We start from the raw sequence: 15,962 nt of genomic DNA, 5'->3' as shown, positions 1-15,962 counted from the left end.
CTTGGCTTGACCCTTTGTTTATGGTCAGAAGAAAGGTGATATCACCCTATAGAACTGTCTCTGTACTCGTCAAAATTCTTTTTTGTGACAAAAATCTAACTCAGGGCTTCCCTGGTGGCTCAGTGGTTAAGATTCCACCTGCCAATGCAGGGGACATGGGCTCGAGCCCTGGTCCAGGAAGATCCCACATACAGTGGAGCAACTAAGCCCATGTGCCAAAACTACTAAGCCTGCGCTCTAGAGCCCTTGAGCCACAACTACTGAGCCCACATGCTACAACTACTGGAGCCCGCATACCTAGAGCCCATGCTCCGCAACAAGAGAAGCCACCGCAATGAGAAGCCTGTGCACTGCAACGAAGACCAGCCCCTGCTCACCGCAACTAGAGAAAGCCACACACAGCAACAAAGACCCAATGCAGCCAAAAATATATAAATAAAATTTTAAAAAATCTAACTCAAACTATCTTTAAACAACAAGGATGTCCCTAGTGGCGCAGTGGTTAAGAATCAGCCTGCTAATGCAGGGGACATGGGTTTGATCCCTGGTCCTGGAAGATCCCACATGCCGTGAAGCAACTAAGCCTGTGCGTCACAACTACTGAGCCTGTGCTTTAGAGCCCATGAGCCACAACTACTGAGCCCACGTGCCACAACTGCTGAAGCCCACGTGCCTAGAGCCCGTGCTCCGCAACAAGAGAAGCCACCACAATGAGAAGCATGCGCACCACAACGAAGAGTAACCCCTGCTCTCTGCAACTAGAGAAAGCCTGCATGCAGCAACGAAGACCCAATGCAGCCAAAAATAAATAAATAAATTTTAAAAATAATAATAATAAAAATTAAATTTTAAATATTTTTAAAATTTTTTAAAAAATTAAAACAACAAAAAAGGAATTGATCTTAGCTCACGTAGCTAAGCTAAGCTAACAACTAGGGAAACTCAAAGAACACAAGAACCTGAGGAGCCAGGGCTGAGGACAGGAACTGGGATTCAATCCTCCATCTGGCTTTATCTCTGGGTCTGTGATTAGCTCTCATATATCCTCCAGTAGCAAGTCTTCTCCATTTAGTTCAAAAGAGGACCACAGTCATCTAACTTCATATCCTTTTGGTACCATAACCCCTGAGACAAGACAATTGTTCCTCCAATTTCAAACTCAGAAATTCCAGGGAAGGACTTTGATAGGCCCAGCTGGATATCATATCTTCCCCTGAACCATCACTGTGTCGGGAGGAACAGGAAGTTATGATTAGCCAGAACTGTGCTACTGGCCCACACCTCTGAGAGTAGAGGATGGGAGAGGGAGGATATTTACAAGAATAAGGGATAAAGAAAAGCTTGTTTGTATAACAGAAAAACCATAGCTACACCAACTCCTTCCACTGCATCTTGTCTTCTAGAAGTGTTGGCATTCAGCACAACTGCCATTACCTCATGCTACTCCTCGCTCCAGCCCACACGTATAGATATGGACTATTAATCAATAAACTTGGATGATGACATTGGTGGCCCAAGGATTTCTTAGCAAGTTAAGCAGCCTTGCCTAAATCGATCCATATCAGTGGACCCTGCAAGAATCCTCCAAGGACTGGAGGGCAGGAGAGAGTGTACAGAAATGAAGAGTGCTAGGAGAGAAAAGAAGAGGTGTGGGGTTTGTTACTAGCCAGCCCTGTGACCTTAGGCAAATCCTTTCATCTCTCTATTTGTTTATGAAATGGGAGAAGTTGGCCCATGAGATCACTAAGCTCTGTCTAACCCTAATGTCCTACAGGTGCAATGCAGGTGCAGCAACAGAGCGTGTGTGTCACTGCCCCCTCTAGTGGTTAATTTAAAGTAGGAAAAGCGTGCAAGAGTATTTCAAATTTGAAATGAAGAAAGGAACAGCTTTCTCTACAGAGCCTGAGAAGAGCATTCCCACAGAACAAAGTTAAAAGGCAAAGTTCTGGGGGCAGAAGGACACCATTGCTTTGTCAATGGAAGCCCTGGAGAAGTGCCAAGACAGACTCTACTCCTGCACAGAAATGCAGCAGCCACCCTTGACATCATGATTCACAAAGTCACCATGTGTCTAACCTAGGTAGTGAAAATTAGAAACTGACCATAGAGTCAGAAACCTTGTAGAAGCGTGTAAACAGCTCTGCAGACAGTAGAGGATGAGAGGGAGAGAGAGGTTAGTCTCACAAATGCTGTTGATCGAAACTCATTTATTCCAAAATGTTTATTGAGCATCTACTATGTCCTAGGCACTGATTGTAATTTATAGCACTCACAGTTCCATCCCGCATCTTTTTTTTTTTTTTTTAGAACACATATCCACAATAGTATATTCAATTCAAGCCAACTGTAGTAACTTGAGTCTCCTGAGCTTTGACCCTATGAACAGGCTTTCCTAGACAGTGTCTTCTGGCCCATGCTCTGGAGCCTTTCAGCAAACACCTTGGTGCCCTGAAAACAGCTCTTAATTAAACAGAACCCGTATGGGATTAGAAGGGTTTCTCTTCCTCCTTCACCTTGTCCCTCTGTGCCTTCACCCACATGCAGTAAAACTCAGAACATCCTTTTTTTTCTTTCTTCCTAGTTAAACCACACTCATCCTACAGATGCAGGTCAAGTCCCATCTTCTTGATATAGGTCCCCTGACAACCCCATGGCACAGCAATCTCTCCAGACCTAACCATATTTGCCTGAACCACTCTCTTTCAGTATATAATCACATGGGACCCCTTTTGATTTACCTATTTTGACAGCTATGTCTTATCTGTCCAATGGCCCTGCTGGCAGGCAGGATCTGTATTTCATGTCATTTATCTCCACCCTCTGGTTACTGGAACCTTCCTTCTTTTCTTCTTTCCTCCCTTCCACACATATTTATTAGCAAGCTACTTGTTTTTCAGGTACTTGTTTGCTAGGCACTGGAGAAAGAAACAAATTTGAATAAACCATTGTCTCTGAGTCCATGAGTCAGAAACAAATTTGAATAAACCATGAGTCCTTTGAAGGTTTTGCCCCTCCTTGCCTCTCCAGCCTCACCTTAACACTTTTCTTTTAGCTCTAGACAGACTAAAAGATGTTCAATTCTCTAAATACACTACTTCCTCTCACCTCTGGGGTTTTCAGCTGTTTCCTGTGTCTAAGAATGCTTTGCCCTTTCTACTCCTGTTCGGTCCTCCATCCAATTTTTATCTGACCAACACCTACTCAATCCTTCTGTTCTCAGCCTAGATGATAATTTCTCCAGGAGCCTTCCCTTATCCCCAAAGTGGGGTGCCCTTTTTATGTGCTCTCTTGTACCGTTCCTGGCATTGCACTTCCAAAATGGAGTTATAATTGCCTGTTTATTTATCTGTGTGTGTCATTGAAATCTATTATCTATTAGTACAGATATGTGTTTCTGGTGTGCACTGGGTGAGTCATGTGCATGGTTAGCTCTTGGTACCTAGCAGGTATTTTTTAAAATGTAATGAATGAATGAATGAATGAATAAATGTCACAAAGGTAAACAGGTCACAATCCCTGCCCTTGAGGACATCACCATCTAGTGGGGGAGACAGAAATGCAAACAGATAGGCAGAATACAAGGTTCTATATTTTACAATAGATACATGGGCGTCCAAAGTGACTAATTTTGCCTGCGAAGACAAGTCCTTCACCAAGGAGGTGATATTTGAGCTGAGTTTTGAAGGCTTTCAAAGATGTACTGGGTAGAGAAGAGGCACATAGCAGATGCTCAGTGATTAACTCCTTTCGAATGTTCCAGCATAGCTCTGTACAAGTCTATATGGTCTTAAATGGTTCAAACCTTCCAGGTGCCTTTCAGTGTAAGAAAGAAAAGAATAGAGTATGGCCATAAATGAAGGATTCAACTAAGCAGGACAGTGGGAAGATTGTATTTGGAAAAAGGTTCAACAATGTCAAATATAAATCACACCAGTTGCTGCTGGGAAGACTGTTATCACTGACTACATCTACTGGAAAGAAACTGTATCAAGAAGAGTGAAACACTAGATTGCCTATGCCGGTCAATGTAAGGAGAAGAAATTAAAAGGCCTGAGAGAGGGGAATTCTTCACTGAACACATAAGGGAAGTTCTACAGCTCTGGAACCTTTTAGTCTGTGAAAATTTTACCAAAGAGGAACAGAAAGCCAACATTCAACACAAATCTAGACTCTAGTGGAAACAGTCAAACATGTCATGTAGAGCTGGGCCAAACTAACATGTATGACTCTCACCTATAAAACCTTCCCTCCGCAGCCCTTTAGACTGCAAGCAAGATGTGAAAAGTGGTAGTAATAAAAAAAATGAACAAAAGGTGACTTTTCTCACCTTTAAGCAAGCACAGAAATATTGATTAGCCCTTAATTTCTGGAGGAATTAAAATTTAAGTTAAAACAATAAAATATAAAATTTTGGGACTTCCCTGGTGGTACAGTGGTTAAGAATCTGCCTGCCAATGCAGGGCACACAGGTTCGAGCCCTGGTGCTACTGAGCCTGCGTGCTGCAACTACTGAAGCCCGGGCACCTAGAGCCCATGCTCCGCAACAAGAGAGGCCACCACAATGAGAAGCCCACGCACTGCAATGAAGAGTAGTCCCCGCTCGCCACAACTAGAGAAAGCCCTCATGCAGCAATGAAGACCCAATGCAGCCAAATAAATAAATAAATTTTTAATTTTCCTTTTTTAAAAAAAAATAAAATAAAATTAGAGTAAGTTTAAAATCACTACGGCTACCTCTCTGGACTCACCCCTGACCATGACGTCACAATTCACATTCCAGAAACAGCCCCTTGTGTTTCTCTGCACGCACAAATTGTTGCTCCAAAGCCTTTTGGAATGTTATTTCCTTTGCCTGACTTACTTTCTCCCATCTCGCTTCTACCATCATTAACCAGCTACAATCTATTCTACTTTCAAGAGAAAGCTCAGATATTACCTCTAAAAAGTCTTTTCTGAATCCCAAGACTGTGGTATTCACCGCTGCTCTGTGCCCTTGTAATATTTTTCCCTGTTTGTGTCTTGGTAACCTATCAATTCTGCCAGTACAGGGTCTTATTTATATTTATGTTCATAGGGTCTCTAGCTATTCCTAGGACCTACCGGGCACCCAGAAAATAGTTCTTAAATGAATGAACAAATTGAAGAATATATTAAAGTGCTATTGGAGGATTTATTAAGTACTTTGATTAGATCTATGCCTCAGGAAGACAAATCTGGCAGCAAAGTGCAGGGTGATTAGAGTGGGAAGACATCAGAATCAGTAGCAAGAAGAACTGGGGGCTATAAAAAGAGTTCAGGCAAGTGGCCATGAGGGTCTGGATTAAGGAGACGGCAGTGAGGGCCATAAGGAAAGGGTCAATCTGACATACATTTTGGAAGTTAAATCAATGGAGCTTGGTGGCTGGCTGGTGAACAAGGGGGACAAATATTATTTTTAGTCTTTCTGTTATTCAGTAACCAATCAGCAGAAGAATACTGCCGTTAATGAAAAGAAAGGAGTCTGGAATAAGAGTCACTTTGAAGAAAGGACTGGAGAAGCGAAGAAAGCAAGAAGCTAATAAAATATCCAGACATAAAGTGATCAAAGGGGAAGAAAGGGGCCAGGAGGATGCAGATTCATTGAAGCTAAGGTTTGGGACAGCTTTAAGGAAAGTGTGGTCCAGAGTGAGAAAGCTGCAGTGAAGTCAAGAAAGATGTCAGGGAATTCCCTGGCTGTCTAGTGGTTAGGACTCCATGCTTCCACTTCAGGGGGCATGAGTTCAATCCCTGGTCTCAGAATTAAGATGCCACAAGCTGTGCGGTGTGGAAAAAAAAAAAAAAAAAAAAGTAAGCCTCAGTTATCTTAGCTCACAAATCCCAAGGCAACGGCTTTTGGGATTTAGGGTGCCAGGTTTAAATACAGCTCCTTCCAACAGTTTCCCCTCCTCCTAACCTGCCCTTGATTTTCCATTATGAAAATTATTGGTTGAAACTTATCACTCAGCCAGTATACAACCTTGGGGATATTCCTTTGTTTCATAGAACCTTTTAAGGAGCTATTTCAGTTGTGCCAAAAATAGGAAAACAAGAAATATTTGGTCATTTGGAGCATATTTTTATGTCCAAATGAAACCAAATTATTTAGACAATTAAACATATCCAGGTAATTGGTTTAATCTCTTCTGAGCTATGCTGAGAAAAACGATCAGGGAAATAAAAAGGCTTTTATGTAAACAAGACATATGGAACAGACCAAGCTTCCTCTGCTAAAAGTTCCTCTTGTGTCGGGATTAGGTTTAGCTACAATAAAAGAAAACCTAAAATAACAGTAGCTAAAACATGTAAACATTTATTTTCTTATATAAAAGAAGTTCAGTTGTGGTAGTCCAATCTTAGATGGCAGCTACAGGAAGCAAAGGACACTCAAGCTCCTATCTCCATGCTCTGCCATAGTTCAAGTCACTTCCTGGTCTAAAATGGTTGCAGGAGCTACAGCCATAATATCAAATTCCATGAAAAAAACAAAAAAGGGGAATGAGAGATTAGAACAGTTTTCCTTAGCTGTCTGTTCCTCTTTTAAGTAAACTTTCTGGAAATCCCTCCCAATAATTCCAACAATTTGTGTTCCATCTCAATGGCCAGCACATAATCATTTGGATCCACACAGTCAAGAGAAGTTGAGGAACTTCCTTAATATGGTAAAGGAAATAGTCAATCAAGTCCAGGAAGCACAGAGAGTTCCATACAGGAAAAATCCAAGGAGAAACACTCCAAGACACATATTAATCAAACGATCAAAAATTAAATACAAAGAAAAACTATTAAAAGCAGCAAGGGAAAAACAACAAATAACGTACAAGGGAATCCCCATAAGGTTAACAGCTGATCTTTCAGCAGAAACTCTACAAGCCACAAGAGAGTGGCAGGACATATTTAAAGTGCTGAAAGGGAAGAACTTACAACCAAAATTACACTACCCAGCAAGGATCTCATTCAGATTTGGCAGAGAAATTAAAACCTTTACAGACAAGCAAAAGTTAAGAGAATTCAGCACCACCAAACCAGCTCTACAACAAATGCTAAAGGAACTTCTCTGGGCAGGAAACACAAGAGAAGGAAAAGACCTACAATAACAAATGCATAACAATTTAAAAAATGGTAATAGGAACATACATATCAATAATTACCTTAAAAGTAAATGGATTAAATGCTCCAACCAAAAGACATAGACTGGCTGAATGTGTACAAAAACAGCACTCATATATATGCTGTCCACAAGAGACCCATTTCAGACCTAGGGACACATACAGACTGAAAGTGTGGGGGGTTGGAAAAAGATATGCCATGCAAATGGAAATCAAAAGAAAGCTGGAGTAACAATTCTCATATCAGACAAAATAGACTTTAAAATAAAGACTATTACAAGAGACAAAGAAGGACACAACATAATAATCAAGGGATCAATCCAAGAAGAAGATAATAACAATTGTTAATATTTATGCACCTAACAAAGGAGCACCTTGACATATAAGGCAAATGCTAACAGCCGTAAAAGGGGAAACCAACAGTAACACAATCATAGTAAGGGACTTTAACACCCCACTTTCACCAATGGACAGATCATCCAAAATGAAAATAAATAAGGAAACACAAGCTTTAAATGATACATTAAACAAGATGGACTTAATTGACATTTATAGGACATTCCATCCAAAAACAACAGAATACACTTTCTTGTCAAGTGCTCATGAAACATTCTCCAGGATAGATCATATCTTGGGTCACAAATCAAGCCTCAGTAAATTTAAGAAAATTGAAATCGTATCAAGTATCATTTCCGACCACAACGCTATGAGACTAGATATCAATTACAGGAAAAAATCTGTAAAAAATACAAACACATGGAGGCTAAACAATACACTACTTAACAACCAAGACATCACTGAAAAAATCAAAGAGGAAATCAAAAAATAACTAGAAACAAATGACAATGAAAACACAACGACCCAAATCCTATGGGATGCAGCAAAAGCAGTTTGAAGAGGGAAGTTTATAAGAATACAATCCTACCTCAAGAAACATCTCAAATAAACAACCTTACACCTAAAGCAATTAGAGAAAGAAGAACAGAAAAACTCCAATGTTAGCAGAAGGAAAGAAGTCATAAAGATCAAATCAGAAATAAATGGAAAAAAAATGAAAGAAACAATAGCAAAGATCAATAAAAGTAAAAGCTGGTTCTTTGAGAAGATAAACAAAATTGATAAACCATTAGCCAGACTCATGAAGAAAAAAAGAGAGAAGGTTCGATAGAATTAGAAATGAAAAAGGAGAAGTAACAACTGACACTGCAGAAATACAAAGAATCATGAGAGATTACTACAAGCAACTCTATGCCAATAAAATGGAAAACCTAGAAGAAATGGGCAAATTCTTAGGAAAGCACAACATTCCAAGACTGAACCAGGAAAAATAGAAAATATAAACAGACCAATCACAAGCACTGAAATTGAAACTGTGATTAAAAATCTTCCAACAGGGCTTCCCTGGTGGCACAGTGGTTGGGGGTCTGCCTGCCGATGCAGGGGACACGGGTTCGTGCCCCGGTCTGGGAGGATCCCACATGCCGTGGAGCGGCTGGGCCCGTGAGCCATGGCCGCTGGGCCTGCGCGTCCGGAGCGTGTGCTCCGCAGCGGGAGGGGCCACAGCAGTGAGAGGCCCACGTACTGCAAAAAAAAAATCTTCCAACAAACAGAACCCCAGGACCAGATGGCTTCACAGGCGAATTCTATCAAACATTTGGAGAAGAGCTAACACCTATCCTTCCCAAACTCTTCCAAAATATAGCAGAGGGAGGAACACTCCCAACCTCATTCTATGAGGCCACCATCACCCTGATACCAAAACCAGACAAAGATGTCACAAAGAAAACTACAGGCTAATAACACTGATGAACATAGATGCAAAACTCCTCAACAAAATACTAGCAAAAAGAAGCCAACAGCACATTAAAAGGATCATACACCATGATCAAATGAGGTTTATCCCAGGAATGCAAGGATTCTTCAATATATGCAAATCAATCAATGTGATACACCATATTAACAAATTGAAGGAGAAAAACCATATGGTCATCTCAATAGATGCAGACAAAGCTTTGACAAAGTTTAACACCCATTTATGATAAAAACCATCCAGAAAGTAGGCATAGAGGGAACTTACCTCAACATAATAAAGGCCATATATGACAAACCCACAGCCAACATCGTTCTCAATGGTGAAATAATGAAACCATTTCCACTAAGATCAGGAACAAGATGAGGTTGCCCACTCTCACCACTATTATTTAACATAGTATTGGAAGTTTTAGCCACAGCAATCAGAGAAGAAAAGGAAATAAAAGGAATCCAGAGTGGAAAAGAAGAAGTAAAGCTGTCACTGTTTGCAGATGACATGATACTATACATAGAGAATCCTAAAGATGCTACCAGAAAACTACTAGAGCTAATCAATGAATTTGGTAAAGTAGCAGGATACAAAATTAATGCACAGAACTCTCTTGCATTCCTCTACACTAATGATGAAAAATCTGAAAGAGAAATTAAGGAAACACTCCATTTACCATTGCAACAAAAAGAATAAAACACCTTGGTATAAACCTACTTAAGGAGACAAAAGCCCTGTATGCAGAAAACTATAAGACATTGATGAAAGAAATTAAAGATGATACAAAGAGATGGAGAAATATACCACGTTCTTAGACTGGAAGAGTCAACATCATGAAAATGACTATACTACCCAAAGCAATCTACAGATTCAATGCAATCCCTGTCAAACTACCAATGGCATTTTTCACAGAACTAGAACAAAAAAATTCACAATTTGTATGGAAACACAAAAGACACCGAATAGCCAAAGCAATATTGAGAAAGAAAAACAGAGCTGGAGGAATCAGGCTCCCTGACTTCAGAGTATATGACAAAGCTACAGTAATCAAAACAGCATGGTACTGGCACAAAAACAGAAATATAGATCAATGGAACAGGATAGAAAGCCCAGAGATAAACCCACGCACATATGGTCACCTTATCTTTGATAAAGGAGGCAAGAATATACAATAGAGAAAAGACAGCCTCTTCAACAAGTGGTGCTGGGAAAACTGGACAACTACATTTAAAAGAATGAAATTAGAACACTCCCGAACACCATACACAAAAATAAATTCAAAATTGATTAAAGACCTAAATGTAAGGCCAGAGACTATCACACTCTTAGAGGAAAACATAGAGTGTTCTACCTATGTTCTACATAAATCACAGCAAGAGCCATTTGACCCACCTCCTAGAGAAATGGAAATAAAAAATAATAATAAACAAATGGGACCTAATGAAACCTAAAACTTTTGCACAGCAAAGGAAACATAAACAAGATGAAAAGACCACCTTCAGAATGGGAGAAAATTTTTGCAAATGAAGCAACTGACAAAGGATTAATCTCCAAAATTTACAAGCAGCTCATGCAGCTCAATATCAAAAAGACAAACAACCCAATCCAAAAATGGGCAGAAGACCTAAATAGACATTTCTCCAAAGAAGATATACAGATTGCCAACAAACAGATGGAAGAATTCTCAACATCACTAATGATTAGAGAAATGCAAATCAAAACTACAATGAGGTATCACCTCACACTGGTCAGAATGGCCATCATCAAAAAATCTACAAACCATAAATGCTGGAGAGGGTGTGGAGAAAAGGGAACCCTCTTGCACTGTTGGTGGGAATGTAAATTGATACAGCCACTATGGAGAACAGTGTGAAGGTTCCTTAAAAAAATAAAAATAGAACTACCATATGACCCAGGAATCCCACTAATGGGCATATAACCTGAGAAAAGAAAACCCGTAATTCAAAAAGAGTCATGTACCACAATGTTCATTGCAGCTCCATTCCCAATAGCCAGAACATGGAATCAACCTAAGTGTCCATTGACAGATGAATGGATAAAGATGTGGCACATATATACAATGGAATATTACTCAGCCATAAAAAGAAATGAAATTGAGTTATTTGTAGTGAGCTGGATGGATCTAGAGTCTGTCATACAGAGTGAGTCAGAAAGAGAAAAACAAATACTGTATGCTAACACATATATATGGAATCTAAAAAAAAAAAAAGGTTATGAAGAACCTAAGGGCTGGACAGGAATAAAGATGCAGACACAGAGAATGGACTTGGGGAAACAGGGTGGGGGAAGGGTAAGCTGGGACGAAGTGAGAGAGTGGCATGGACATATATATACTACCGAATGTAAAATAGATGTCTAGTGGGAAGCAGCCGCATAGCACAGGGAGATCAGCTCAGTGCTTTGTGATCACCTAGAGGGGTGAGATGGGACGGTGGAAGGGAGACGCAAGAGAGAGGAGATATGGGGATATATGTATATGTATAGTTGATTCACCTTGTTATAAAGCAAAAAGTAACACACCACTGTAAAGCAATTATACTCCAATAAAGATGTTAAAAAAATATATATATATATAACGGCCAATTAAAGCTAAAAAAAAAATAGTGGTTGAGAAATGTAGTTTGCTTTTAAATCTGGGCACATAGCTGCCCCAGTGATATAGGGGTTATTTTGTAAAAATGAGGAGGGGGGGATGGCTAATGGGCAACAAGTAATCTCTTCCACATGTCGTCTCATTGTTTTAAATATGGTGGCTTATTTACCTGAAGTCCTAAATGCATTAAGTTCAAGAATATGGAGACTTATATGTGGAATTAAAAAAAACAAAAACAAAAAAAGAGCTGTTAGACAACATAGTGGTGGTTGCCAGAGGGAGGGGTGGAGGGGATGGGGAAAAAGGATGAAGGGAGTCAAAGGGTAAATCTTCCAGCCGTAAAATGAATAAATCACAGGGGATGTAATGTACAGCATGGTGACTATAGTTAATAACAGTGTAATAACACTGTAACTTAATATTTGTATGTTGCTAAGAGAGTAGATCTTAAAAGTTCTCATCACAAGAAAAAAAATGTAACTATGTATGCTGGTGGAGTTTAACTGGACTTATTGAGATGATCATTTCACAATATATAGATATTGAATCATTATGTTGTACACCGGAAACTAATATAATGTTGTATGTCAATTATGTCTCAAAAACAGTAATCAATAGCACACCCACACAAAAGAAGATGGAGACTTAAAAGCACTATAGCACTTAGATTTTTTAGCTGAGTATGTTAATATCTTCCTTTCTTATGCTATTATAAAGTACATTTTGGCCCACTATAAATATTGGAAAATATTGAAAATATAAATATATTTTCTTGTATTCAAAAAAGCAATAAATGTTGCTTTTGTTAAGTGGAGTTAGTTTTTTCGTGATTGGTAAATGCCAGCAAAACAAACCCTTCTTTTTCTTTCTAAAATGTCTCTCCTTAAGCCAGAGTTAAAGACAAAGATTGCCATAGCTAGCCTCTGTGGCTGTTAGAAAAAGAATCTACTACTGAAGTGAGGTTACAAATTTTCTGCCAAGGAAACAGAGTTTGGCTCATCTGTAAGTTGGATAATCACTTGTGACTTCCCCCTTACTAAATGCAATCATCTCTTCTCAGCCTTCACTGCCCTTAAATTCTTTATTGAGTTCAACACAGTAGATTCACCTGTTCATGAAATTTTCTTTTCCTTCCCTTGGCCTCTGTGACATGGTGCTACTATGTACGGTTTATTTCTTTGACTGCTTCTTTTCAATCTCCTTTTCTAGAGCTTCTTCCTCCATGCATCCCTAAAAACGTAATCCTCCCATCTTGTTTCCAGGACCCAGTCCTTCTCTTACCCCATGTAGAGTTCAGTGACACTTTCATCCCCACCCTTCAATATAACTCCTGTGGATGGCCTCTCTAATCCCACATTTCTAACTTCTGTTTATAAAATCCACGTTTGTTTGTTTGTTTTAACCTAGATCTTCCATAGACATTTCGAATTCAACAACTCCGATACTGAATTCAGCCTATTCCTATCTGCACCCTAATCCATTCCCCCTTTTGCCTTCTCCCTCTTGGTTGCTGACATGACACTGCCATCTCTCCAGTTCTTCAGACAGAACACCTCAACATCATCTTGAGTCTCGCCTTCCCTCCCCACCATCCATATCTAATCATATACCAAAAATCCATTGATCCCGGCTCCAGAATCATTTTCATTGCCATTACTTTTCATCTAGAATAATGTTATGTTATCTTGAGGTGTCTCTCTGCTGTCAGTCATGCCACGTCATGCATGATGGGTAGGACCCATCATGTCCTACCTCTTCTAAAAAAAAATCTTCAATTGGCTACACCTTGCACAGAGAATAAAGTTCAGGTTCTAGTATTTGGACTTTGAAGTTCTCGCTAATGTGGAACCAATCTGTTTATCGCCTTTCATACCTCTTCCCCCACTACTCCCTTTCCACAGGACAAGCCTAGGAATCAAAATGAATCTCCCCCTTATTTCTCCCACAGCACTTTACGAGCACCGAAAGTCACCCATGGTACTCATCACACTCTGCTTTTTAGAGCTATTCGGGCTTGTCTGTTTCCCTGGTTAGGCAGTGAGTCTCTGGAGGACTCATTCTTATCACCTCACTGTGCTCACAACAGTATCTTTAGTGTAGTAAGATAGATGTTATCCTCCGTGGATGTTTGCTGAAGAAAAACGAGTTGTGTACAGCCTTTGCTTCCGCTCACAGAATTCAGAGTTCAGTTCAAGGATGACCCTCAGCACAGCTATGACATAAGGCTTCAGTGCTTCAAGATATTCCCTTTTTCCGCTCTCCTTTATTTCACTTACAGATGCTCAGTGCCTTCTTGTTCACTCCTGCCCACCCAGGCCCCTTACTAGGGTGTCTACATAGACCCGTCCTTTTGAGCAACTCCAATGCCGAGAACTTTTCCTTCCCATTTTCTTACCAAAACCTACACATCCCTGAGATGGGCTTCAGACTCCATTCTTCTCATTTCATAGCTCAAGGGACTAAGGCCCAGCAAGGTGATATGAATTGCCCAAGTTCATGTGACCTATTAGGAGGCCTAGCTGAGACAGAATCAGGTCTCTTGACTCCAAGTCCATTGCTCTTTTTTTCACACTTTGCTACCCACCCTGGCTCTCAACACCTTCAGCCTCTGGCTGCTGTTAAAAGACTGGCAAGACCAAGCCTCTAATGCTCAGTGAGTATCTCTCTTTTAAAGACAGTTATCCATGCTCTAACTCACAATAACAGATATTGGAGAGAGTTCACATTCTTGCGACTGTTTGGTCACAGTCTCTTCCTAGCTTCTGAAGTCAAACCTTAGAGAGACACTGTCTAGGCTGGGATATGGAAAGCCTGCCCATTTTCTGCAATGTGCTTTCTTATGGCTGTGTGGTTAGTGATATTCGCTGTGTAACACAATCCTCCCACGCTCCACAGAAACCATGGCAGCAGAACTCCAGAGGCATCCCCCTGCCGCTTTAGAACTTCCCCGGGGGGAAGAGTTCAGTTCATGAATATGAGGTAATTTCTGTGAAGGGTATTTAAAGTCCTTAAAAACATTCATGAATGAGTCTTTTCAGTACTACTTGGAAGGAAGTCAGGGATTTCACCATTGAAACTGAGCAGTAATGAAATTCAATGTCCCCCACGCAAGAGATATGAATGCCTCAGGGCAGAACAAAGACCAGCTGAATCAGCGAAGGGGAGTTACTTCCACAAAATGCATTTACCTGAATAGGAACTTGAAGGGTTTTCAAGGAATGACACTGTGTCGTTTCCAAAAGTATCATGTGTTCTTTAGTCATCATGTAAAACTAAGAATCTAAATTAAAATTTTATTCTAGTTTGGTCTTGGTGCCATATTTTACGGTTTAATCATCAGGGCTGGATGATGTGAGGAAGCATTGCATTTTTTCAGATGGAAAAAGGAAGCAGTGAAAGCTTGCCTTTTCTACAGGTTTTGATTTTAGAATTATAGCTCTCTGATGCTGAAGGAACTTTGTAGCACATCTAAACCAACCACATATTTTAGAGGTAAAGAACTGGTCCCTGTTCATCTGATAACATAGAAATTATCCTATTTTATGAAAATCATTCTACTTTAGAAACAGGAATTAATGAAGTAGGAATCTGGGCACTACATCACAGTTGTTATATTATTAGGACTGAGTGGGCACACAGATCTGACAGAAATGAATGCTCTGGACTTCATCTATTTGCCTTCAATTTATTTCCATCCCATTTTTCTGTTGTACAAAGTAGACGACCACTTTAGGTTTCCTTTGGAAAGTTTGTGTCTACATTTCTTTATGCTAACATTAAAATAATTCCTTTGGGCAACAAAAATTAATCCACTGATCTAAGAAAGAAATGGAAAATTTTATTTGAGCCACATTTCAGGATTATAACCCGGGAAGAGCATCTCAGAAAGCTCTGAGAACTGTTCCGCCAGTTAGAAGTCCAGGCACAGTTATATGTGATTTTTGAGACAGAAGACTGTACATCAAATGATGTATTATTGACAGTTTACATAATCCAGATCTAAGTGCCATGTGACCCCTTACAATATCAAGAAGGAATGTTATCGTTTTTGGTTACTTTTCAGAAAAATCATTTAAATGGACTTAAAGAGTCTTCTCAGAGACACACAGATAAATTTCTTCGTTAAAAAAATGAGATAAGACACACTTTTTCAGGATGGCATTGTGACTACCTAATTGGACAATGTGTGGAAAAATACTCTAAAAAATATATAGTGCTTTGTAAAAGAAGCGGGTTGTTCTATTTACTTTATGTACACATTCCATTTATTCCTCCAGCAAATATTTATTGAGCTATGTGCCACGTCTTGTGCTATACACAGGATATAAAGGGCACGAAATGACATCCCAGCCTTCAGGAGCTTATAATGAAGTCTGTTCCTGATCTTGGCAACCCTCCACCTCCACCCCAGCAAAACAAAGCA

The sequence above is a fragment of the Monodon monoceros genome, unplaced genomic scaffold (genome assembly GCF_005190385.1).
Source record: "Monodon monoceros isolate NGI ecotype Baffin Bay Population unplaced genomic scaffold, NGI_Narwhal_1 Super_Scaffold_18, whole genome shotgun sequence".
Taxonomy (NCBI): Eukaryota; Metazoa; Chordata; class Mammalia; order Artiodactyla; family Monodontidae; genus Monodon; species Monodon monoceros.
This window is presented reverse-complemented; position numbering follows the sequence as displayed.